The following is a 27787-nucleotide window of genomic DNA, read 5'->3' on the forward strand; positions in this document are numbered from 1 at the left end:
TTTTTTCCCACAAGAAAAGACTCTATTCTCAACAGTTTAGTTAGGGTACGTGTATCATAATCACCAGGCATGGCATCAAACCTTCTCAAGAGTCTGAAACACCAGTCGTATTTCCTTGGCATCGATCTACTGCAAAGAGGAGGAGATGGGGCATTGAGGTCTTAATATGGGCCAGCATGCACACTAGGCAATGTGCTTGTATTTTTTATTTTTTGGTCCTTTCAACCACCTGTGGGGAATCTCTTCAACCCTATTAAACAGATGAGGAGGCCAAGGTTTGCAAGGTGAGGTTACCTGCTTGGATTCTATGACTGTCCAGTGGCCAAAGCAAATGGCAGAGAAATGTCTGGCTGCTTCCCTCCCACACCTTCTCACTATTCTATGGTCTGCCCTTGTTATTACAGCAGATTTCCTGAAGACACATTGTCCGCTTGGCTACATGGGTACTTGGAGCTAGGAACCCTACTTAACGTCACCATATGACAGCTGAGCAGCTGAGGAAAACTTCGTTCACACGGAGACGTTATGACTTGATTAAGATCTTGCCATTCAACGATGATAGAACTGGAATTTGAACCCAGAAAACCGGCCTGGAAAGTGCGTGTTTCCCACTGGACTAGGCACCATCTTCTCTCTTTCTTCCTTAAAAGTCCGTGAGGGCACGTCATCACTTCAAGAGTCAAGTTCAAGCTGCCTAGCAAGTGCACAGAGCATTTCATCTCTGGCCCCTGCTCATTCTGTCTCCCTTTCCTACATCCTGCAAACCTGGCACCTTGCTTGCAAATCCAGGAATCCAGCACACTCTCTCTTTTTACAAACTTTGCTTATGCTGGGGCCCTTAGGGCACCCTGCTAACCCTCACCTTCCAAAATGCCTGGGCATCAGCAATTGATTGTTCCACACAGAAAGAAATTCAGCTCCTCTAGGAAACCCACTGCAGCCTTTCTACCCCCCACAAGCCCTATCCAAGATAAAATACAGGCTCTCATTGGACCCTGCAGGGACCCAGTGTGTGCCTCTTTTGAACTGAACATGCCCTTTCATAGTCACCTCTTTGATTACCATCTATCACCCCGTGTTAGAAGGTCAAGGACTATCTGATCAACCTCTGCTTTTACCACTCCCAACACAGACTTTGGCACTTAGAAAGTACTTTAACATATTTATAGACAGAAAGAAAGAGAGAAGAAAGAGGAAAAGCAAGAAGAGAAAAAAACAAAACATAAAACAAAAACGTGAGCTGCAGTTGTCTGACTAATCTAAGCCCTTTTCATATTCATGTTAACGTTCATATAAATACTGGAATTCTCACTGCCAAATTCAAGTTTGCAAAGCTTTAGTCTTTCATAAAATTACATCATTTAAGAGGAAATCACCATACTTTTAAAAAGACAAGCCAGATATAATACTAAGAAGTGTATAACAGGCAAATAATAATAATAATAATAACAACTTTCAGAAAGGAATGGCCACAAATGTAATATTCACCCTCACACACACATATGTGCACCAAAAAAAAGTCTGCTTTCACTGGATCTATGGCAATTGAAGTCATTAATTACAACCATTTCTAAATCTACATTGACCAGAGTGGTAAAGTTTGTAAGATTAACCATGTTAATTGGTCTGTTATGTGAATTCTAAAAATAAGATAATAGTAATTTATATCAAGTGGAAAACAAAACATAGGTAGGAATACTCTTCTAACTACTGGGAAAAAAACTTTTTTAGACTAATAAATCAAAAAAAAGAAAAAGAAAAGAAAGGAAACCTCTCAAGTGGTTGAACCAGTGTATTGTGGTCTGTTCAGAGAAACATTTTCATTCTCTTCAGTGTCAAAAAAGGAAGACCTTTCTTTGTATTCATTGACCAATATCACCTTATCCTCTCTCCCTCAACCCCACCTCAGCTTCTGTTAACCATTATTCTCCTTTCTAACTCTATGTAATCAACTTCTGTAGATTCCAGACATATGTAAGATCACGCAGTTATTTGTCTTTCTGTGCCTGGCTTATTTCGCATAACATAATGCTCTCTAGTTCCATCCGTGTTGCTGCAAATGGCAGAATCTCATTCTTTTTCATGGCTGAATAGTACTCCATTGTGCATATGTACCATATTTTCTTGATCCATTCATTTATTTTTAAAAAGTCAAGAAACAAAGGAAGGCATTTGTAATGGAGGAAGGATTCTCTCCAAAATCTGCTATGTTGAAAAACATTTTCAGGCTTATGAGATGAGGACTATTCTCCTCCTTCAAAGGTTGGCTATTTGCTACAGGAACAAAAGCTTAGGGTAGTTTGGTCTGACATGGATCTTCTCCTTTAAAGTCAAGCTGGAGGAAGCAAGTTGAAATCAAGATGGATAGGATGAGCAGTACAAAGAAACATGTTCCACAAACTGAGAAATAAAACGTCATCTACATATAAGTTTTCTACCACTTACTGATGTTGCCTTGCAGGTTAGGCCTTGTCACCTTGAAGTCTTAAGACTCTCACCATTGAGTACCTCCCTTGCTTAACTTGCCCTCCAACTACGATTGGCTACTGATCCTCTACTGGCTCCTTTACAAACTCTTTCCTTGAGGGGAAATAGAAAATCCAGGCAGGGTTTCAAGTTTATGTAAAGTCCTGCTGTGAAAACCTTACATTTGATGCTTTTTGTTCCATGAAAAAGTGTTTGAAGTAGACTCCAGGTACTACACATTCAAAAATAAATAATTTTTTTTTAAGTCTGACTTTTCTTTGTATGGAAGAAGGGGAAGGAGACCATTGCCGGAGGCTGACTTCGTGTCCCTATGTCTAACATTATAAGAAACTTTATAGTTTTGATAGACTTAATCCCTACCACAGGAATGTATAAAATGGCAGAGTTCAACTGCCAGCAAAAACCAGGACCACACTAGGAAAGTCATCAGCTTTCAAGGAGCTACCTGCCAGGTCCTGTCTGGCAAAAACCCCAGCTAATGAAAAATTGCACAATATCCCAATGTATCAAGCTGGACTTGGCTTTGCACTGGGTCTATATAAGGTCTGGAGTGACCATCACTTCTGAGCACACAGTTTATCATGGCCAAGAAGCTCGACATCCTTCAGAAGGGATGTGTATGAAGATAAGCTTTCCCAGAAATCCATTTGTGTTTTTGCAAATCCCCTGTGGGTTCTTACTGGTTCTTCTGGCTATCTATGTGTGTGTGAGTGTATATGTCAGTACTTTCTCCTGCTAACATTTCTTTAATGGATTATGACAACTCACAGATCTTTCTTTGTCTTTCGTTAGTTGCTGCCGTTCAGACCGATTTTTGTCTTGCATATGATTTTAATACAGCGCTTGTAATATGATTACATTAACTGTTGAGCAATATCGCCTCAGCAGAACCAAACCACAGTGTTCCTTTTTTTAACTACACCGAAAATGCCTTAGCTCCATCCACAGTGTTAATTCTTTATTGTCGCCATTAAAGTACATTGGGCAAGTGGATCATGTTTGAAGACATGTATGCAAATATATATTTGGGAGATGAAATGGCTCAGGAGAAAGATGTGAAGGGGATAAATGAGACACATTTTTCTTGGAGTTGAAGAAAAGGTCTCCTTCCTCGCTTTAAAGATTCTGGCAATGTTTTGGAAATGTGCTCACTTTCCAGTTTGGCCTTTGGTGGTATGAGCAGAAGTGGTTTCTTTTTACTAGTTCTTCAGAAAGGGAAATCCAATCCAGGATATCCAGGAGTTGCGGCCAGTGAAATGAGGGAAAGAACCTCTTCCACTGTGGTCTGTGTGAAGAAATATCTCTCTCTATGATTCTTAAGGTAAAATTAAGATTACCATTAGAAAAAGAAGAAGAGGAGAAAAAAGAGGAAGAAAAAGGATACATTGAGAAGGAGGACAAGAAAGAGCAGTAGCAAGAAGAAGAAGAAGAAGGGAAAGAGAGGAAGAAGATTTGACTTGATTCCATTCATTTAGTACTTCTATGAGTGTTTCAGTCCCCTTAGGCAGCCATAATAAATTACCATGAACTAGGTGGCTTGTAAACAACAGAAATTTGTTTCTTACAGTTCTGGAGGCTGGGAAGTCCAAGATCAAGGCACCAGCAGACTTGGTAAGTGATGAGGGCCTGCCCTCTCATTCACAGATGACACCATCTCCACATGTCCTTGCATGGTTGAAGGGACAAGGCAGCTTTTGGGTTTCTTTCGTAAGGGCACTAACCTCATTCATGAAGGTGAAGTCCTCATGACCTAATCACCTCCACCTCCTAATATGGTCACTTCGGGGATCAGAATTTCAATGTGTGAATTCAGGAGGGACATAAACGTTCAGACCATAGCAATGAGTTCTAGAACTGTGTATATCTGTCCCAATTGTTTTATCTGCTTCCTTGTTTTCAGAACAGTTTGATGTCAGAACTTCTATCTGTCTTAATAAAGCAGAAAAGATTCTACAATTCTGCTAACCACAGGATAAAAACTGTACCCCTTACACTGCCTCTTGACATGGAAATATTCTAAGAATTGTTTTCGTCAGACCACATAGCTAGAATTTTTCTTTTGACCCAGAGAAGGTAGTGATGTTTTCATTTAGAGAAAATGTGTGTGTGTGTGTGTGTGTGTGTGTGTGTGTGCACTTGCAGACATAGAAGGAGTTCTCTACCAGAGGAGACAAACACATTCTAATTTATCTTCTGGTTCTTGCTTGTAATTCTTTTTAATGATTTATCTATTTTTATTTTTTCTGGTCATAGGCTATGGTTACAACTGCCTATTTTTAGACTACTTTATTGAGATATAACTAATACACAAAAAAACTGCACATATTTAATGTACACAATTTAATGAGTTTGAACAAACGCATATACCCTCGAAACCATCACTACAGTCAAAGTAGTTATCATATCCATTGTGGTTCTTTTTAGAAGACACAGAAGCCACCCCAAATTTCTGGTCTATCCCCAAACACTCAAACCCAAATGGCTGAGATTTGTTTACTTTTTATTGTTATTTCTTCTTAACATATTATGAGTATACCATATGTGAATATATACTTTTTCTGTGAATTTTTGTTTCAAGTTCATATCTGATGCTTTTTTCTTGACTTAGAGACTACAGATCTGATATGGATAACAAACGATGACCCCATCCTTATATCTCTGGAGTAGCTGCTAATGATTTCAATGATTAAACAAATGTATTCCATAAAACTGCTTTCAGCAACAATTCCATTATTTCCTGTGTCTCCAGCTTCTCATCCTTCGATTCCAAGGCAGAAGGGTCTTCTGCTATCGGCTGATGTGCCTGCAAAAGGTCGTCTGGAAATAGTCTCTTTCTTTCCCTGCTATGGAGGATGTGGCCTGTTTCCAGCAAGGGACACATTCATGAACACTCCTACTAACGATTTCTCTTGGCAGTGACACTTACTAGCCCTATCCAAGGGGTCTTTAGTTCTCAGAATGTCAAGAACAGCCTATGCTGACGACCGGCAAGGTGTTGCTGCCCACAGTCCTGAGTCAGGGCTGACTAAAGAGACCCATGCTTTTGAAGTGCCTTAGGAGGTAAATCATTTTAAAAAACTGAACCTTCTTACTTGGCAACGCCCGCCCAAATTTAACAAAAGGATCAAGAATACTTCCCTTTAAAGATCCAAACTATAACAAGGACATTCAGAAATCATATTTTATTTGAGAACACATGAAAACTAAAAGCAGAGGGGCAGTGATGTGCCAGTAATGTTTACCAACTGGCTCCTGGTGAAACACCGCTGTGAGCTGTGGCATTAGCCTCTGCCTGTGGTGTAAATTCCTTCTGCCATGGCCAATGCCAAACTGCCAGCATGACATCATTGAATCTGGAATTAGGAAGAGGTGCCTGCAGTTGGTTCTCTCAAGCCAGGACTAGTCAGTCGTAGCCAGGACTAGCACAGCCATGCTGTGAAAAGACTGTGAAAGTGGAGGGAGCAAGCACAGAACTTGGGAACAGGAGATGTGGGTTAGATTTTCCAGATATAATCTTTCCCAGCTTAGATAAGTTACTTTGGATCCTCTGTGAGTGTGTCTAAAACATACCAGAATGAGCACTTTATAGCAGGGCTTTGATGAGGATCAAATGAGAAAACGGTTGGGGTCATTTTCTCCAGCAAGAGCAACTTTGTCTTCACCACCAACTAACATGACAGGGGAATGCACTGCACCATGAGCTTTTCAGCCTCATGCAGAGGATGGAGCTCATTTCATCCTGTCACATCTTCCAATGTGGGTGGTGTCATTTCTATCTCACAGAAAGAAAAACTGAGTCTTAGAGTGGTGAATAACCTCTCCTCCTCATGCCAGTGAAAGATACCAGCTCAAGTCAGCCTGTCTGCAAAGCCTACTCAGTTCAGCCCCATGAGATCCTTAGTGGTTTTAGCTTTTAAACTGGAAAAAATATTCATTATAGACAGGGGAAGATCCCCTTGAATCCTGAAACTGTCACACACCTCCTCAAGAGAGGGAGGTGGCTAACACCTCCCAATGCTATGCCATCTGAATGCCATTTTTTTTCTCCTCTCATCAATTAAAAAGTGCTAAGTTGTATGCAAGAGACGTTGAGTCATAACCTGCATTCTTTGAACACAAGGTCAGTTGCTTTCAGGGAAGTATGAAGAATGGCTAGCCATATCATTAAGTGATTTATGTTTTACTCCTCAGAGAGGTCACATACAGAGGTCACAAATATGAAGTTACAGAATCCTGGCTTCTCCTCCCATCTCTTCTACTTACACGCCAGATGGCCTTGGTTGAGTCACTTCTCAGAGTATCAGAAAAGCCTCATCTATAAGCCAAAGGTATTCATAAATTCTTCATTCACTCATTGTGTCTCTGTGTGTATGTGTGTCTCTGTGTGTGTGTGTGTGAGAGAGAGAGAGAGAGAGAGAAAGAGACAGAGAGAGAGAGAGACAGAGACAGATACAGAGAGAGAGAGAGGCAGGAGAGAGAGAGACAGAGAAATGATTCAGATAATGATTGTAAGCTCCTTGAGAACAAAGCTTTTCTTTAATAGGCTCAAATCTTCAGGATGTATCAGCACTACTACTGCCCCTATTTGATGAATGAGCGAGTCAAGTACTTGGAACAAAAATTGTCACCCAGACAATTCGTAGGTGACTGTTATATTGATTCTGGTTCCAACAATCCTGTAAAATCACTCTTAGACTTTTGGAAAGTGACAGCTGTAGTTTTACAATTTCCAAATTGAGACTAGACCTAAGTATATTTTTTAAGATGAGTTGACTTTCAATGTAAACAACCTTTCCAAAGCAGCAACAACAAACACCCAATAAATTGGGAATAAACAATACACTGCAAATTGCATCCCCAATAATCTATCATGCATACATCTCCTATGGATAATGCAACATCACAATAACCCTTTGGTTTAATTGGGCTTGTGAGCAGTAGCATATGCATCAAAATGGCCCCATTGACATTGTTTTGCACCCAAGGAATCAAATTAATGCCTACTAGCACACTAAGCACTATGCAGTCCTCCCTCCCTTGGAAGGGCACATGTGTTGCTATTAGCATTAACAGGAGTCAGGCCTGGGCTTTGAGAAGTGCGAACACCCCCCTGGGGTGCAGTAGAGAGGCCAGACAATATTCTGCTGATTTCAGTGGGACTGTGTGTTCTTTGAAAAGCCCTGTAATGGTTCCAGAGGATATCTCTCCAGGTCTGGCTGCAATGTTAATAGATGTGTCTAGTAATAACAGCCTAATTATATGTGTGAGCATATAATATTGACATATACAGTATATCTTCCCCATCTTTGCCTCCAAACCACAGGGATGCCCTCTGCTAGGAACAATAGGAGCGTCTCCATTATCAGATGACCTCGCCCCACGTTAGCGGTGCTCATACATACTAATCTGGCCAATTCCATCTCCTTTGGCGCCAGAAGGGCAGTTTAATTCTAGATGCTTCAACCCTCGTTCTCAGAGAGCAGAGTATTAAGCAGTGCTGATATGACTATCAGATCTAATACATTTTGCACCATCCTTCCCTAGAATGGATTAAAGTGCTGGTCTCTCACATCACAAGGCAAAGCAGGGAATGAAATCATTACATCATGCTGGCATCCCCAGGAAGAGGAAATAAACAATGATGTGGACTTGCCTCCTTCTCCACAGGGCAGATGGTCTGTGTCCAGCAGGCCTACCTTGCGGAGACCCCAAGGAATGCCCCTGCCCTGCCACCTGCATGATGCAAATCAACTTCTCAGACAAGCCCCCATTCATTGTCAGGCTGGAAACCCAGCCTTCCCAAGGCCTGGAGCCTGGAAGCTGAGCAGCACTAAGCAATTATCTGTTTTGAAGGAATACACTGATTTGACATTCTTAAGGAGTCACAGACGTCTGATTTCATAATATAATTTGTAGAAGTAAAAAAGGCAAGTTAAACATTTGCTTACACATATCATGTTTACATGTGTTCAAAGAACTTTCCAAAACTTTGCAGTCTCATCCAACTGCATCTTTTTTAAGCTCGCTTCGCTCTCGTAGGTTTGCAAACAAATTCCACAGCACATTCAACCGCAAATTGATTTACTTTTGGGGAAACTCCTTGAGTTTCACGACTTTCTTCTTGCTGTTTAACGTACACACAGATGCAAAAAAGAAAAAACAATCTCCTAACACAGGAACACAAATCTGGCATCCGGAGGAGTCGATTTTTTCATTTATTCTCAAAGTGAAGGGAAAGCAGTAATGGAAGTGATCCAGATTACCGAGGAGTGTGCAAATGACTTCTTGGGCCCCGCTGGCAGTGTGACTGACAGCTGAATCCTGGGGCAGAGCAGATGAGGGGGAGAGGAGCATCTTCACATGAAGGAAGACCATGTTTCATTTATGACATAACCTGGATGTTCATCTTCCCATCACTCCCTGGACGGCACTGCCACCCTCTCTGCATTCAAGTGCAGGAGGCATCTTCAACTACCTGTCTCTCTTACCTTCCACCAGATCAGTCCCCAGGTGCCACTGACGGTGACTCTTCCATGTCTCTTGAGTGCTCTCCCCTTGCCCAGCCTCATCCAGGCCACTCCATCACTGAGCACTTGGGCTCCTACAGCAGCTTCTCTGTGATCTTACTGCCCCCTGCCTCCTGCCATTCCATCTCTTGTTCCCCATCGCTGCCAGATAGAATTCTAACTTCAACATCTGATCCATGGGCCATCTCTTTGGCATGACTTTGAAGGTCTTTCATGGTCAAACCCCTGCTTTCTTTCCCAGCTTCCTCTCCATGAGCATACCTCACACTACATGCCCCAGCCAAGTTCTATGTGTGTCTGTTCTGCCCACCTTCCACGACTTTGGCACATGCTATTCTCTTGACTGGGGATATCCTGCTGCCATTTTTCCACCTGGAAAACACCTACTTGGTCTTCAAAACCAGCTCTGATTCCATTCCTGGAAACCATCCCTGAATCCCCCAGAGGGGGTTAGGACTTATTTCCCTATGTCTTTAGCATCCTACACTTCCGCACCATAGCAACTGACACTTTATGTGATTGTTTGCCTGTTTAATTAGTGTCTGTCTCATTCAAATTGAGTTGTCAAGAGAGCTGGGCTGTGTCATGGGTATGCGCAACTATCTCCTTTAGAACCATGTTTTTGTTACTCCTCTCTATACAACATCAAACATAGTTCCCAGGATGTGTTAGATGCTGCATAGGGATTTTCAAATAAACGAATGGACACACAAATTACTGAATTAGATCATGAAAATGGACAGGTGTGTACCTACTCAAAAGGCTCTGGGTCAGACTATTCTACCTGCTGGAGGCCCCTCACGAAGTGATCGAAACTTACTGCCAAGGAGTTAGATCACAGAATGCTGCGGGCTCCATGAGTGGTGAGAGGGGAAACTCCAGGGGTCTTCCTAAAGCAGCCTCATTGCATTGGTCCCTCATCCTCAGACTTTATCCTTCATTTCCGCCTAGGCAGAGAAGCCTCTGCCACTGCATGTGGTGGCCTCACCCTGAAGATGCTGGAGCGATCCCTCAGAGGAAGTGAGTGTGTCATGAGAATGCTAACCCCTGGAAGGGGCTGGAGGGCCCAAGAAAAGGAGGGCAGGCTGCCCTTTCTTCCAGCAGAGATGTCCAAGAGCTTACCTGGCCAAGGACCTCAGTGTACTGAGCTGACTTCTCCTTGGCTGCAGTTTCAGAACATTCCCCTGCCTTCTATTCTGCTCCATGAGACGGGGAGCAACCTCTCCGACCCACTGTCTCCAGGTGTGCATCTCATCACTTGCAGTGCATCTCCAGCAGCCTAGTGGTGATGTCAATGATGAAACTTCCAAGGAAAGGGCTTCACCGAACGCAACATCAACAGCATGGAGTTAGGGAGGCCGGCGTTTACCAACAAACGCGTCTTCCAATCTGCCTGACTTCTGTCCCTGAATAAAGGAGCATATGTCCAGCCTGGTGTCTTCCAAGGTTTTCAGTTTTGCTTTTGTTTATGTGTTTTCAAGAAGTTTATAAATAATCCAGTGTCTGGGCCATAAAGGGTGACTCCAAAAGATCTCATTTGTGTGCGACCTTGTTGGCGGCTGGCAGCTCCAGGCAGCCCTCCTCTGAAGCCAGAGCTCTGCTATTAGGGCTTGGAAACCCACAGCATTAATAGGAACCAGGCAGGGAGAGTGAAGTTGAGACCAGGAATGTGTCGGAAGGCTTCCAGCTCCACTCAGCTGTGTGAGGCCTGGGCAAGTCACGCATGGCCGCAGCTCAGCCTGGGGCGCTCCAGGCAGAGGAGTTGGCAAGGGGGTGGGGCTCAGGCTTTCTGGGTGTATTTGTCCAAGTGGCTGACTGTCAGAACCCCCTCCCTGCTCTGGTTCCTGGGAGTTAACCTGGTGTTGAAACCCTAGACCCTCGTGTGCCTCAGCCAGAATCTGGCCATGGATTGGAGGTCTTCGATCTGTTTTTCAGACCCCTGCTTGCAGGTCCTGCTGTGCTGGGGGAGTGGGTCTGAATGGGGTAGAGCAGGCTCTGGGCAAATGCTTCCTGCACTGGTCTGTGTTACCATGCAGCGTGCTAAGGGCTGCAGACCTCCAGGCATGACTCATGGACCAGAAGGAAGCAGGCATGGATGCTGACCTCCAGGGTGGTCACCCAACTGAACCACCCACAGAAAGTTAATTGGATGCCATCAATCTGCTGTTGTAACTTAGAGAGCCTCAGAAGAGCAGAGGAACAGAGAGGATGGATTTTAGCAAGGCTGTGGCCCTGATGTTCCCTCACTGGCTCCAACTTTTGCTAAGAGGCATGAGATACCATCAGGCTCCACTCTGCTCCATGCTACATCCCACATGTATGCCACCTTGGAGCTGCTACATCCCAAGGGGTTCAGGGTCCCTCCCATTGGGAAGCACAGTGTCCAGGCTCTCTTCCATCCACGCAGTGATTACTGCTGACTGTGGTGCCAAGATTGGAAAGCTGTGTTTCCCCAGCCAATGACACTGCTCTGGTCAAGGGATGTCAAGGTGGGCAGGGTGGGAGTGGGGGTCGAAAAGGAAACCCCTGTGATGTCCAAATCATAACTAGCTCTCAGGAGCTGAGGGGAGTGGAGGCTGAGCAGGGCAGGGGTCTTCAGGGCCTGGCAATGCATTTGACACTGAATACATGATAAACGGATGGTTGACCAGTAGTTCACTTTTCTACTTTTCTATTTGTGTCTTTTACTTTGTTTTTACAATGCTGGAGTGATTCCTAAGGCAGGGCTGTCAAGTGAACTTCTGATAACATTCACAGTGTCTGCTACTGTGAATATTAGGCAGTTTCTGTGTGTGCACTCAAGTCAAGAGTGGCTATAGTTAACAATAATATATTATTATAGCTTCAGATAGCTAGAAGAAGGATATTGAATCTTCCCAAGAAGTGATGAATGTTTGAGATGATGGATATGCTAATTATCCTGATCTGATCACCACACATTATATATATCAGAATATCACTGGTGTACCATGAAAATATCTATAATTATTATGTATCAATTAAAAATTAAATAGTGGATATATATAATTCTTAAATCATAAAAGATAGTTTAGACAATTTGGCAAACACAGAATAGATAAGAAAATAGAAATCATACATGATTGCATCACCCAGAAGTAAAAACTGTTAACATCTTGCTGTACTTCATTTTTCCAGCACATATTATTTTACACATTTGAGATCACACTGAATAAACAATTTTGCATTCTGCTTTCTCCAGTTAATTTGTATTGTAAGTAGTATTTCCCCTTCCTAGGGAAGGTATTTTGTTTTAGGTTAGGTTTGATTTTGTCTAATCAAGATAAATTTTTAGTTTATTTGATAGAGTGGCAGAGAACAGAATTCCTGAGATAACTTTATGGACTTCAGCTGTTGATATTTGCTTATTCCCTGGATTTCTACAGCCTACTGGTAGTTTGCATCAAAAAGAATAAAATCATCTGCCACCATGCCCGAAATACTGGGCAACTCTGTGAAAGAAAATGAACTACCCCAAGCTAAGAGATAGCTGAATTCCCCCTTACAAAAGAGCTATGTAGCACTTAGGGAGACAACAGATTCCAATGTCACAAAGCCACTAAAGCCAGCTCAGATACTGAAGCAGGACAGAGAGTTTCTTCAAGACACTGCTCCTGACAACTCAGTGGCTAGGCTGCCTGGATGATTTACTTTTATTTTGCATTCTGCTTTTCATTAGCAACTTTACTACTACATTTATTGATTTACTCCAGGAGTGGATATCCACAGGTAAGAGATAATCTTATCTAACTTTAAGTAAGCATGGTGTTTCTTAGCCAAATTAAAGGCATTCAGACCAGACCTGGATGAAAAGTTTAGTGAGATTTCAATTGATCAGTTCAAAAGGAGACAGGCATATTTTCCCCCTTTTTAGTTGAATAGGTGTGAGTTTTGGAATATGAGACTATAAGAGGCGGGAAATAGTGGGGTAAGAAGCAAACTGAATCCTACAACAGCATCTGACTTTTATTTTATTGTGCAGGGACAAATTTTAAAAAATGCTGGGTTGAGCATTCAGTTTACCAATTTGTAGATATGCCCATATTTGTGGAGATACACAACGGTTCATTTTATCCACTAGTTTCTCCTTTGTGTAACATACCATGCCAGATGAAGCAATTTTCAAATCCAAAGACAAGTTATGTCTCAGACCTGCATCCAGGAGCTTTGTAGCCATGAATCAGGGGAAAAATGGGAGAAACTGCTATAATGTTAATAGATGTTACAAAGTAGAAGTGACTATAAGTGTTATAGTCACTTCCACAGCTAAAGCAGAAATATAAAGGACAGGGGACCCTTATTTCTATGTGGACATCAGAATAAAACCTCATCCACCCTAAAGAATGGTAATTAGATCAAAGAATGTTAGAGACAGGCATGGGTTTTGGAGTTGTTTCTTAGCTGGGTGGCCTCGGACAAAGCCTTTCCTCTCTCAACTCCTCCATGTTGTCATCTGTACAGTGGGACCAGTGTTGGCTCCCAGTCTCTGTGCCTGGTGAGGCTGTTGTGAGAAATCAATGTCATCGTGGACAAAAGCACTCTGCATTGTACTTGCGTACATTAGGTACTCACTGAAGAGCAATTGTAGGGAGGGTAAAGTTATTATCATTCACTATAATCAGTAAAGGTTTCCATTTGATACTAACACATCTGATTCTAACCTAGGACTGGTTTTGGTGACTTCTCCCATAGGTGGCTATCCCAGTCCAGTTGGGGTGCCTGAAAAGGAGAAAACAAAGTCATACCTGCTATGGAATACCTACTATGTGCCAGTGTAAATGCATTTCCTCTAACTCAACAACCCTTTGGATAATGACTGGGGTTTGAAGGAATGACCTGCCCCAGCTTACACACAAGGCAGGGGACACGCTGTGCACACCTCTCCATGCTCATCCTTTCTCTCACAGGACTGGAGAGGATTCCAGGGGATGACATGAGCCAGGATCAGATGCTTCACGTATCTATCCTATCATTACTTTATTCTTGCCTTTAAAGGTTACTGGACTCCTATGAGTCAGGACCTACGGTGGGTGCTGGGGTATTGAGCTGAATGGACCCTTCCTTTCTTATTTCAAAGGATTTCACATTCAGAGGGGTGAAGGCCACATGGAAAGTAAATACAGCGAGTATAATAAAGACTAAGAGAACAGTGCTGAATATGCAACCTCCCCTCCCCTTTCCCTCCCTCTCCACCCTAAACATGTATTTTTCCTCCTTGTCTGGATTGTCTCTAATATCTCTGTTTGGACAAAGCCTTGAACTTCCATATCCACTTTGACCTGGGAAACAGCTTCTCTGCTTACTTATGACTGACTGAGGCCCTTCTGCTGGGGGCCTTTATTCTCTCTGACATTCTAACGAGGACCTATATAGCCCATTACTTGATGTGCAAGTGCCACTTTGATCCTGTAGTTGTTTCTTAACTTAATCTTGGCTTATATTTATGGGTCTACCTCTAGCTGAAGATCTACAAGCTCACAATTTTCACTTTTCTCAGCACGTCTTCACAGCAGGCACACAGTAGGGTGCACAGTAGGCAGTTAGCAGAAATACTATGATTCGCCAACTTTGAAACCTTCTGAGAGTAGAACAGAATGGAGACACACATAGCCACAGAGAGACAGGGCTGGTGTGAAGTATTTCCTCCAGTCACAATGTGGAGTTCTTGAACAGCCTGTTTCCCTCAAGGGAGCATGGAAATTTGATGGACAACGGAATCAGATCCAAGACAGCCTCCAGGACTTTTGGTGAACCTTATTCAGTCAGGAGAAATGTGAGAGAGGCAAGAGAAAGGTTTCAGTGTATTAGAAACAGAATATGTCTATTAGTGGGGACCTTTCTATATTAGTAGATCAGCACAGGGAGCTGGGGACAGTGCTGCCAAAACTGAGCCAGTCAGAAAGTTAGTTGCAATCTCCTCTGTCTAGATGGTCAAAATGATTGGATTTTCTTTGCCGATGTGGAATGATTGAAGGCAGATCCACATTGCCAGTTGTTGATTGATGTGGTGCGTTTTGTCAATTCACTCACTGCATGAGGTTTCATGTCCACTCAGTTTGGCTTCTTAGAAAACCTTCAAGTGCCAATCTCAAGCAAAGGACCAGACAAGATTCTGTGCCAGTGAAACTGTCCCTTAAATCAAGTCAAGCAGTGAAACCGCTTCTACCAGTCATGACTCATGACTTGGGCTTTTGTCTTTCTTTTCTTTCTTTTTTCCCTTCCTTCCTACCTTTCTTCCTTTCTTTTCTTTCTTTCTTTCTTTCTTTCTTTCTTTCTTTCTTTCTTTTCTTTCCTTTCTTTCTTTCTTTCTTTCTTTCTTTCTTTCTTTCTTTCTTTCTCCTTCCTTCCTTCCTTCCTACCTTTCTTCCTTTCTTCCTTTCTTTCTTTCTTTCTTTCTTTCTTTCTCTTCTTTCTTTCTTTCTTTCTTCTTTTCTTTCTTTTCTTTCTTTCTTTCTTTCTTTCTTTCTTTTCTTTCTTTCTTTCTTCCTTCCTTCCTTCCTTCCTTCCTTCCGTCTTTCTTTCTTTCTTTCTTTCTTTCTTTCTTTCTTTCTTTCTTTTCTTTCTTTCTTTTCTTTCTTTCTTTTTCTTTCTTTCTTCTTTCTTTCTTTCCTTCTTCTTTCTCTTTTTTTTTTTTTTTTTTTTTTTTGAGATGGAGTCTCGCTTTGTTGCCTAGGCTGGAGTGCAATGGTGCAATCTCGGGCTCACTGCAACCTCTGCCTCCAGGGTTCAAGCAATTCTCCTGCCTCAATCTCCCAAGCAGCTGGAACTACAGGCACGTGCTGCCATGCCCAGCTAATTTTTTGTATTTTAGTAGAGACAAGGTTCCACTATGTTGTCCAGGGCTGGTTGCAAACTCCTGAGCTCAGGCAATTTGCCTGCCTAGGCCTCCCAAGGTGTTTTTATTTCTTTTGTGTTTACTTTTGGGGTTGTTTGTTTCTTTGTTTTTATTGAATTCAGACTTAATATTGTCATCCTCTCGCATCAGCTCTTTTGAAAGCTAAGATTTGCAGAGTTTCTTCAGCTTTAGGCTCTAGGGAGCACAGAGTTGCTGTACCAGTGAAGAGCCTCGGTGGGTTCTGCTTAGGCTTCCAGCTAGAAGAAGCCTAGGTTATTTTTGCTGCTTGCTGACTATGGTGGCCCTTTTGAAGTGGTGAGCTTGAATATATGCCCAGATCTGGTGGAAGATGTCTATATGTTCCCCTTGAGATGATCCTCTTGGCAAAAATAAAGCAAGATGAAGGAATGGTTTTGTGCTCATTTCTTCAGCCAATTCTACTTACATGTTTATCATGTGTCAGGGACCATAGGAAGGACTAATGAAGAATAGATTTATAGGGAAGAGCCTCTGTCCTCGAGATCCTTGAGGCTGGCTAGTCAACCTGAGGATGACCATGCAAGAGGCACCTTCTGTGGGTGTGAAGTAGTCCAAACTAGAACCTGACTGAGCCTAAGTGGGATGTAGTAGTTATGAACTCTGACTTTGAGGTCAGACAGAAAATGGATCCCAACCTCAGCTCTGCCCTATTTAACTAGTGTCCTTGGACTTAGTTTTGCTATGCAAATATGTCTGGGTTTGAATTTTCTTTTCTGCTATAAAATGTAAGATCAGGTAAAGTCTGAAAAGCACTTAGCTCCCAGCCCAGCACATAATTCCTGCTGAACACATGTGAGCTTTGTCATTATCATCACTATTATTGTTGTTATTACTATCATCATCCTCCTCCTCATCATCTGTATTTACTGAATGAGAGAAGCCTTCACAATAAAAGAGATGATCAAAAAAGATTTGGAAAGACTGCCAGGGTTTGCCAAGGTACCTGAAGCCAGGGAACTCCTCCCAGAGAAAAGAAAGAGTTTGTGCAAAGACTCAGAACTTTGAGCGCAAACTGGGCTATTTTCTGGGATTGGCAATAGTAAAAATGACTGGATTTCTTGATTTTTTCTGGGTAAAAGGTGTTGGTGTACAAGTCTTTTGAGGATCTAAGGCATAAAATAATAGACGGTGGTCAAACCATAAGAGGTCTTGAATGGTATGCTATGAAGTATTATTATTACTCTGGAAATAAGTAGAAGTTATGGACAGCATTGGATCAAAGTTTAGCATGGCTGTCAGAATGAAATCTGGGTTAGAAGGAGCTTGGAGATACGTATGTCTAGAGAGTTCAGGAAGGATAAGGTACTCAAAAGAAGCGGGCTAGCACTAAAAGCAGCCGAAAAAAGGAAATATAAGAAAGTTGACTAAGGTTTTCCTCCAAGGGCCATAAGATGGACTTTATCCCCCTCATACACCTGAAAAAGCCTTTGCCTTCTTTAGTTCATGAAACAAATTTGCAAGATATTATATAACTGCAGGACTGAGTCTCAGCTGACTGCAGATTTAAAATGGTGAATTCTCTCTTCTGATGTCTCAATTTGTTAGCCATGAGTGGACTGAATCCCATACAGCCAGGAGAATCTGCTTCCAGGATTTACTCGCCCCTAGCAAATGACATATGCAAGTTCAGATCTCTTAGAAGATCTGAAATAATTATTTGGAGAAAAGAAAGAAAAGGAAAGGAAAGGGAAGGGAAGGGAAGGAAAGGAAAGGAAAGGAAAGGAAAGGAAAGGAAAGGAAAGGAAAGGAAAGGAAAGGAAAGGAAAGGAAAGGAAAGGAAAAAAATGTATGATTTCTTCCTGGAGTACTAAGTTTCCTGGTTCTATTTAAAAGAGATTATAATTTAAAAATGTACGCCCCCATCTTTTCAGGAAGATTTCTACTGTATAATGTGACAGACTCCTGAAACATTGCTTTTAGTTTATTCAGAGCTGGTGCTAAGAATATGAAGATGAACCAAATGTTGTTCCTGCCCTTAGGGAGCCTGGTGTCCAGCACAGGGCACAGACATAGAAGTGATAGATTGAAGGTTTTGTGGTGACAGGAGTGGGCACAGAGAGGAGACGCATCCTTGTCTGCCTGGGAGAATAAAACAGAGCTTTGCAGGAGGATAAAGACAAGCCGTCTATGTCACAGTGGTGGAGATGCATTTGCCATATGGTGACCATATTTTCTGAATCAAAAATCGAGATGCATGATCTGACACAAGGTTTGACGATGGGACAGAATTTTTGAAATCAAGGCTGTCCGAGGAAACCCAGGACATATGGCCGCCATAATCAATCATTACTGTGCACACAGGGGGCATGGTTTGATCCACGAACAACCAAAGCCAGAATTCAGGCAGACAATTTATGTCAATGCTTGACTCCATATGTGGCAAACTATATTTTCTGACCCTATCTATTGGCCTGGCCACGGCTGGACACTCATTGATTCAGAGCAATCCTAAACAAAGTTGGGCATGCCGGAATGTAGCAGACTTTAGAAACTACCTGGTCCAAACTGCACCTTACCATGCCAGTGGAGAAACTGAGGCTCAGAAAGGGGAAGTGACACCCTCAAAACCAAGCAGAACAGAGCTGGGTCTGGGTGCTTTTCCTTCCCTTCACCAGGGCTGGATTTGAGGGATGCAGCAGAAAAGCCCATGAATTGAGAGAAAACCTGACATGCCAGCCTTGGTGTCACTAAGGCCACAGTCAGCAGATTCACTCCTGACTGAACAACCAAAGTGTCATATTTGATGGCCTTGAGCTCAGATCTCTCCGGAATATTGATGAGGCTGCCAAGCTGAATGTGAGAATGCCAGGCTGTTTAAGACGCAAAGGAGGTTGTTGTAACACGATTTGTCAATGCCAAAGAGTTCCAAGGACTCTGAGTCTTCAATATTATATCCTACTGATCTTTCTCCATTGGTGGTGAAGCTATAATGAAAAGAGAAAGCTCATAGAAATAGAGTGAGGTATTCACGTACGCACATTCAGGAGAGAGACCGAGTCCCAGCCGGACATGTGGAAGATCAAAAGTCCTCCTCCTTTCCCCAAGATGGCACTGGAGGGGGAACCCACCTGACAGCTACACCCATTGATCTTGAATCTCTGGTCGTTCTGACTTGGGAAGAGGCTGAGCTCCAGACGTACATGCTGCCAAGAAACACTTAGTGCCTTCACAGCCAAAAAAAATGTAACACGCCTGCCCAGCATGTGAGAAGGGCAAAAAAAGAGAAGTGGTTTTTTTGTGGGGCTGACAAAAACCAGCCCAGAACGCTGAGATTAAAATGCATAACAGGCATTCTCTCCCTGATGCAGGTCTGGACTGGAGAAATAATTTAGAAGAACTGATGGGATGACCTGTGCTTGGCATGCATGCCTCTTCCTCTGGAATTCTGGCATAGTCCCACCTCTGGGATCCAGAGCTGGTTGTGGGCATGTGGTCCAAGCTGGGGATCACTCATGTGTTTTCCTTCCTTTCTTCTCCTCTCCTTTCTCTTCCTTTTCTAGTCTTTATTTTTCTCTACTCATCTCATTTGTTGTCTTTTGTCTTTCTTCTCTTTTGTCTTCTTTTCTCTTCTCTTCCATTTCTTCCCATCCCTTCTCTTTTCCTTCCTGCCTTCTCTTCTCTCTTTTCTTTTCTTTGTATTTCTCCCCATCTGGGATAACATATAATGATGCAAATTACATATAAATTGCTTTGTGCCCAGATGGTGTTGGGATCTGAGACGCTCTCCCAGCTTACTGATCGTTCTTAGCCATCCATTCATATTTTCATCCACCCACCTGTCCTACCCATCACCATCTCCTGCCATCCTCCCAACCAAGCATTTATCTATCCTTCTCTTCAATTCACATCATCAATAGGCATTTCCTGAATCATCTATAAGCACCAGGGACCCAACAATACGCTATGGCAACAGAAATAAATATGACCTCGACCTGGAATTTGAGAAGTCACCCAGTCTAGGAGGCAAACTTTTAATTATTATTCAGTAAGTGTTTGATAAGGGCATATCCTTCAGTCCATTGGTCTATTCTGTGCAGTCTTTTTTTTTTTTCTTTTTGTATTTTTAGAGACAGGGTCTCGTTTTGTTGCCTCAGCTGCAGTGCAGTGGCACTATCATAGCTCACTGCAGCCTTGAATCCGGGCTCAGCGGATCCTTCCTCCTTAGCCTCCCAAGTAGCTGGGACTGCAGGCATGTGCCACCATGCCCAACTAATTTTTAAAAAACTTTTGCAGAGAAGGGTCTCACTATGTTGCCCTGAATGGTCTCAAACTACTGGGCTCAAGTGAACCTCCTTCCTTAGTGTCCCAAATGCACTGAGATTACAGGCCTAAGACACTGCACCCAGCCTCGATGTACTCTTTAGGTGAATAGGAGTTAGTCCTCTGAAGGGGAGAGAAAACACCAACTCTCTAAGTTGAAGGAGCACATAGGAGGTGCACATAGGGTGATGACAAATTGTCCTGAATTGCCTGGAACTGAGGGGATTCCTGGGTTGCAGAACTTTCAGCTTTAAAGCCAAGTACAGTCTCAGACAAACCAAGATGGATTGGTCACATTGTGTATGCACTGGTCTGTGTGGCAGGCATAATAACAGCCACCCAAAGATGTCCAAATTCTAATTTCTGGAATCCTCAGGTATGTCACCTTATAGGCCAAGAGGGACTTTGCAGATGTGATTAAGTAAAGGATTTCGAAATGGGAAGATTATTCTGGACTACAAGTGTCCTTATAAGTGAATGAAAGAAGGGGGTGTGAGTCAGAAAAGGAGACGTGCTATGGTAGCAGAGGTTAGAGTGATGCAGTTGCTAGAAGTGCCCCACAGCCAAAGCAAGCAGGTGACCTCCAGGAACTGGAGAAGGCATGGAACAGATTCTCCCCCAGGGCCTCCCAAAGGAACACAGCCCTTCTGATGTCTTGATTTTAGATCCATGAGACCCATTTTGGGCTCTGACCTTCAGAACTTTAAGACAACAAATGTGTGTTGTTTTAGGTCACTAAGTTTATGGTAACTTGTTACAGCAGCAATAGCAGACTAATACATTCTGCTTTCCAAAAAATCCCCCAAAGACTTGGAGGCAGGTTGCCTTGCTGCCTTTCCATTGCCCCAGGGCAGATTCTGGTTTCTCCCAAAATACCATTCCTTTATTAATGAAGGAGGCAGTGTGGGAAGTCCTGAGAGCACATTGAAACACAACCATTTACTTATCATCCTGCTTAAGCTGGAGCATTAGAGTGGGAATCCAGATGCTTCAGCTGCATGTCTGGCTCTGCCTTTCCTTGCTCTGTCAGCTTGGTCTACCTCCCTGGAATCTCCGGTTCTTACTTATCTCTAAAATGAACTAAATAGTACAGAGTTATCATCTCAAATGTATGAACTTTGGTAACGTTCTTAAGTGATCATGCTTCGTAATGTGTTTGTGACTGAGTCCAGAGCATATGCATTTTTGGGGGAGTAACATCACACCCAAGAGAATTAAAATGGATTCTTGGAGGAGGGGCTCTTACTGTTTCTATGTTTTAGAAACAGGTGTACAGATGATACATAACTGAATACACAGTATACCTGTGATATGGAAGGTTCATGGGGTGGTGACTAGGAAACGTGTCCAACACGTCTCCTTCCAGGTATGCTAATGGCAAAGAAAAAGGCTGAGAATCATTCGTCTAGTGATTGCACTACCTGTTGCTATTTGATAACATGTGTTCAAGGACATGAGAAAGATGATGAAGCAGAGGAATCTCAGGAACTTTCTGGAGTTCGATGAATATAAATCCAATTATTCACATGGTTGTAGATCTGTGCCACTCTGAGATCAGTCTCTTTATCTATGACAGAAGATAGAACTCTCCTTAGGTTGTTGTTGGTATTTCATTAGATAACGCAGAGGGAGATACAGATATACAGGCAAATACAAATTGGCACAGGGCCTGGCCTTCAATGATGTGTCTCCCCTTTTCTTCCTCATCTTTTTGCTCCTTACAAAATGTCATCATGGAACCATTTCTTCACTGCCCACCCCTTACTGTTGTGCCCCCTACCTGACACATACTTTTGCTTGTAAATTGAATCAACATATGGAAACATCTAGCTTTATTTCATTCCCTGATTAGTGGAGCGCCAAACATGTGTGTTTGATTACTCTGGAGCCCAGGGAGCAGACAGCACTGGAATAGTTTGACCCCTTTGGCCAGGGAGAAAAATTAGGCCCAAGGGGTGGCCTGGCCAAGCTGCCTCTGTGCGGCAACGTGGTCACAGGGTTCCTCGCACCTTCCATCAGGCCACAGTCCAAATGCAGAGGGAGCTGAGGGTTTAGCATGGAGGTCGTTCCACCGGGTCGGCTTGTGTTACGATCAGTTTGTCTTCAGAGACAGCGCCGGTGCTTCCAGAGACCGACTTTGTGCTTACCATCCCATCTTCCCACACTACGGAGTAATAGAAGAAAAGAATAGTGTTCTACGGCCTGTTGCTGTTAGGATAAAGATTCCATGTCATGCCGTAGTGTTCTTTTAATGAATACCACGGGGAGGAAAAATAAATCTCCAGGCTCAATAGAGGGGACAGAAAGGCTTCTTAAGGACATTTTCCCCTTTTAATCTGGCGAGCATCATGCACTGGAATTCATCATGTTTCCTTCTGCGCTTGGGCTGCCAGGAAACTCAGAGCCAAATTTGTGTTATAGTCCTAACATCTGTACAAAGCCTTTCTGATATTTTTTATGTTTTTATGTTTGATTTGTTCTTTGTAACTTTATCTTCTCGGTTGCTCCTGGTTCATTCCCAGAACCCAAGTGGGCTGATGTGCTCTCTGAGTAACTAACACCAGTGAGTATTCCCAGAAGATGACTATTGCTATTCTCCCCGCTTCCCCCAGTTCTGAACCCACTAAGGATTCATAGTCCTGCCTTTTTTCACCAAACATTAATATCACACTTACATTGTGATCCAGAAGTCATGACCCACAAGGGACCACTTGGACCTCGCTTCTTATTTGATACCTAACTCCAGGAATTGCCTCTTTAATGGCACTGGGTGAAAAATGATGGACCAGGCTCAAGGAAAGAAAACCCAGTCAGAGTTCAGGTAAATAAATATGTTTTGACTACTTAATCTAGGTATTGTGGAAATCAAGATGCATGGACTGTCATTCTGGAGCCCACAGTCTCACTGGGGTGACACGCAGGGAACAGTTAGTGTAGCATAGTCCCCTAAGTGCTGTGGCAGAACAGGTGCAATGGAGCACTGGAAACAAGAGGGAGATCAATGTTGCAGATCCCAGGGAATCAGGCAATACTTCCTGGAGGAAGCGGCATTTGAGCTTAATTGTAAAAGGCAGGCAGTTGAAAACTCATGTGCACATAGAAAGCTGCACACAAACATTCATAGAAGATTTTATTGATACTTACTAAAACTTAGAGGCAATCAAGATGTTCTTCAGTAGGTAAAGGAATGAACAAACTGTGGTACCTCTATGCCATGGAATATTATTCAGCAATAATATTGATATGGAGGAAACTTACATGCATATTATTAAGTCAAAGGAGGTTAAAAATCTATATGTGTTCTGATTCTAATCATAAGATATTCTGGAAAAGGCTGAATTATCCAGAAAGTAAAAAAAAAATAGTAGTTCTTAGGGGTTTGTTGGCAAGGAGGAAGGGATAGAAAAAGAGAGAGAGAGTGAAAGAGAGAGGGAAGACAGGTGTGCAGAGTACAAAGGTGGTCAGTAAGAAAGGACATTCCAGTTGGTGGCAATCATAGAAGCCAAGGCATAATACTGTGAAAATGCAGAACCTGATTCAATCAGGACAGGTCAGACTGTGTTGCAGAAACTAAAATACAAGAGAGGAATAAGGGGGATGAGGCCAGTAGCAAGTGGACCAGAGCACAGAAACCTGAATTTTGTCCTTGTGACAACGGGGAATGTTTAAAATAACTTAAGCACAAGCATGCGATGGTCACATTTATTGGTCACTGCCACCAAGAAGCTGTGGACTTAAACCTGCAGCTTTGCCTACTTCCCCTACTCCTCTTCCAAGCCCAGTCAGTGGAGAGTAACACGATCAAGTACACTTTTTAATGTCTAGTCTGTGAATATAGTTCATCAATGGTGCCCAGGAATGATGGGGCAGCCTGGAGCCAGACCATATGACAGTCAGTAAAGAAAGACCAAAAGTACAGCTCAGTGAAAACAGAAGCATTTACTGGACAAACTGTAGAAAACTGCACATTCTCTCATTCTCTCTCTCTCTCTCTCCCCCTACCCCCACCCCCACCTTCTTTCTCTCTCCTACCCTCTCACTCTTCTTCCTGCCCCCCCCCCCCCCAAAAAAAACAACGTTTTAGGTTTGGTTTATTATTCCCATGCATTGACAAAACTGAGGCTGATTGCCATGAAGCAATTTTGCCTAATGTCAGAAGAAAGTGAGCCCAGGTCATTGGGCCCCAAATCCAATGCTTTCTATTTGAACTGCTTTCAAACTTGCTAATCACCTCTATTCATCAAATCTGAACTCTTTCAGCCTCTGCCAAAGAGGTCATTTATTGGCACACTGAATCCCACTGTGGAGAGGGCTAGAACAGGTGTGCCCTGGCCATCAGGTCACTACAATTATTATATATAGACTTCTGACTTCTGCATCCATGGTCTCACAGCAGCATCAATTATTGTTACCCATATGTGTTATTAATAGCTTCCTAAGGCTGATATAACAAAGTACCAAAGCAGGGTGGTTTAGCAAAATAGAAACCTGCTCTCTCATAGTATGAAGGCAGAACTCTGAAATCAAGGTGTCAGCAGGGTTACTTCCTTTGGGGACTGTGAGGGAGAATCCCAGCCATGCTGCTCTCCTGGCTTTGGGTGTCTGCCGGCAATCCTTGGTATCCTTGGCTTGCACCTGCCGCACTCCCGGTTCTGCCTCCATCCTCACGTGGCCTTCTTCTTTGGGGTCTCTTCTATGTCTGCGTATGTGCAATCTTGCTTTCTTTTCTCGTACAAGGACACCAGTTGTTGGGCTTAGGGTCCTATTCTAAATCCAGATGACCACAATTACTTCTGCAAAGACCCTATTTCCAAATAAAGTCACATTAACAGGCATGGAGATCAGGACTTGACCATATCTCTTCGGGGGACATAATTTAACCTGCTACTGCATAGACGAGCAAGAGGAGTTTTCACAAGGTTCAGTGACTCATCCCAGCACACAGCTAGGAAGTAAGGGAACATTAAGACAGAAGACCAGCTCCTTCTACCACAAATCCAGGCCCCTCCTGTCTCTAGGTATCAAGGTCATTATCTTTGAATGAAACCCTTGGTTTACAGACGTACATACAACATTCAGAGCCAAGGAGAATCAAGGATGAGTTCCTTGGAACTTGGAAAAAGAAACACCTTTCTTATTCTATAGTGTGTTTATTATATCTTACTGTGTAACAAACCCCCAAAGACTTTTTGGATTAAAACAACAAACATGTTTTATCCCCCAGGTTTTGTGGGTCAGCAATTCCAGGTTGCTTAGCTAGGACATCTGCAGGCAGGTTACCCCCAGGCTACCATCAAGGTATCAGCTAAACCTGCAGCCATCCCAAGGCTTGACCAGGAAAGGGTCGGCTTCCAGGCCCACTCATGGGGCTGCTGGAGGGCTTGGTTCTACCTGGGCTGTTAGTCTGAGGGTCTCAGTTCCTTGCTTGTTATTGGGTAGAGACTGTCCTCAGTTTCTGGTCACCCGAGGCCTCCACAGAGCAGCTTGCTCACTCAGCCAGAGAAGGGATGGAAGAACAAAAGCATGTCACCATCTACTGTCACCTAATCTGGGACCTGACATCTCAGTCATTAAGCCACCAAGCCTGTCCCACACTCAAGAGGAAGATATTACACAAGGGTGTAAATACCAAGAAGCAAGGATCACTGAACATAACCTTAGAGACTGGCCACCAGACAGAGCCACAAAAGTAGACCCTCCTTGTCTATGGAAGGAGTGATGGGAAGATGTGAGGAACAGAGCCATGGCAATCATTTTGCTGCAGTGCAAGTAGAGCTGGGGATTTTGAGGAAGGCATGGCATGGAGACTGAGGACAGGGCCAACACCAAGGGATACAGAAAGAACAGTCTTAGAAGAACCAGGTCCTTGATGACATGATTAAGTCTCTTTTTCAGCCTCCCCTGCAGCCAGAAACCAGTGAAATGTTCAGATATAACATGAAATAATAAATGCCATGGACAGAAAGTCCTAACAGATGCATGACCCCACATATAAATATGGCCAAGGTAGTGAAAATAACCTCCTGAAGTTGTTTGCCTCTGGATACAAGCCGTGTTTATCATTCACCATCATTTGCTCACACGTGATTCGTTTCGGTACTGTGAGCTGGCCTGGGGTGACCATCCACAAGCTAAGGGCTGGGTTTCTAGCTGCATCTATATTCCCTTTATGTGGAAGAACACCTCATATTTTATCAAGAGCCCCGAAGTCAAGAAGCTGATGAGGTTAAGGTCTGTCTACACCTGAGCACACAGCCAAAACCCCCAAATCCCAGGGACTATTCATTTCACTGTGTTCGCAGGTGGGTTTTTAACAAAATTAGTAATGAGATCTTGCCTCCAAATCCCTTTTCCCTGGTGAATTCACTGGGGGAAAATCAGCTGGTCTGGGGGGAGGCTGCGTGGCCTGTTTTTTTCAACTGATGTTGAAATTCTACCATCTCCCAGCTCTGCCCTTCCACCCGCACCCACCCACACAGAGACAACTAACCATTAACCTGTCTTTTCCCATTTCACTGAAGAATTTGCGAGCACAGGCTCAGCACCCACCCTCTCTCTCTGACTTCCTCAGACTCCAAACAGCACTTATAGAAAGTCAAAGTGTAATTGTGGAGATGTATTTGTGCTCTGGCCTTTTCAACATTTTGAGAATCACACACTGTGGGCTCCCCCCAGCCCTGCCCTTCTCCCTATCCCATAAACAATTCCTGATCTATAGCATTTGAGGTAGGTTTCTGATGGGAATTGCAGGTGATGGAGCCACCTTCTGCTTCAGGGACCTCCCCCATTCCCGGGTGGACACCGCTTCCCCCACAACCTGCTCTGCGTCATGCATAGAGGGAAGCAATAACTATTCCCTGGAGATGCTGTATCTGATTCATAAGGAAGAAAAGGGATTTGGGGGGAAGATAATAGGAAGGATTTTGTTTTGTTTTGTTTTTTCTCTTTTCACATTTTATTTCTAGAAGTTTAACGACTAGTTATCAATGTTCCGTTTTATTTATCTACTTTCAAAATTTAACGAATACTTCTGGCTATAATTACCTAATTTTTATACTTAAAATGACTGGACACCTGTAGTTTGGAGCACATTGTATTCCAGCGTGATGGCTTATGGTATCAAGTGCTGCATATATATGGATTAATCAATAAGCAAATTCAATTCTTATGAGGTGTAGTTCATTCTTTAAATTGAAGAGGCATTGACAACAAGAGGGAGAGGGTTTAGTGCTACTCTCTTAGGATGAGAATCTACCATGAATATGTTCACTTCTCCTGTTGTTCCTTTATTATCCAGGGAAGTGGCTTAATCTTTTCTAAGTGTGGTCACTGTAAGCAGGCTTGCCTATCCTTTTTTAGATGGATTTCTTTATTTGCGACACAGTGTATGAGTAACCTGAAGAAGGGGGTCTCAGTGCCCCCTCAAACCTTTCAATTCTATAAAATGCCCAGGAGGTAAACATTGGAGGACTCCACTTCTAATAGGTGTGGAAAATACAATTCTACCCTCTCTAGATGTGGGTCCTGATAAGGCTAGAAAGCTCAGCTTTTAAAGTCATTGGTACTCTTTGGTATAATGACAACCACCATTGGACTAAGTACCAATTTTAGGGCATGTGTC

At 43.0% G+C, this 27787-nt stretch overlaps 1 long non-coding RNA gene across 2 annotated transcripts in view; it reads right to left on the reverse strand.

Moving 5' to 3' along the window:
• The window catches only part of LOC140710133 (uncharacterized), a 54446-nt gene that overhangs the window by 14263 nt on the left and 12396 nt on the right, over positions 1–27787 (reverse strand). Inside the window, exon 3 of one of the 2 annotated variants that reach the window (XR_012091044.1) lies at positions 15713–22330. The exons of the other annotated variant lie outside the window; for it this stretch is intronic. This is a non-coding gene — a long non-coding RNA (uncharacterized lncRNA). Of the gene's footprint in view, positions 1–15712; positions 22331–27787 lie in introns of those variants that run through there. 2 annotated transcript variants of the gene reach the window in all.

This window comes from Chlorocebus sabaeus, chromosome 24 (assembly GCF_047675955.1).
Source record: "Chlorocebus sabaeus isolate Y175 chromosome 24, mChlSab1.0.hap1, whole genome shotgun sequence".
In the NCBI taxonomy this organism is placed as follows: Eukaryota; Metazoa; Chordata; class Mammalia; order Primates; family Cercopithecidae; genus Chlorocebus; species Chlorocebus sabaeus.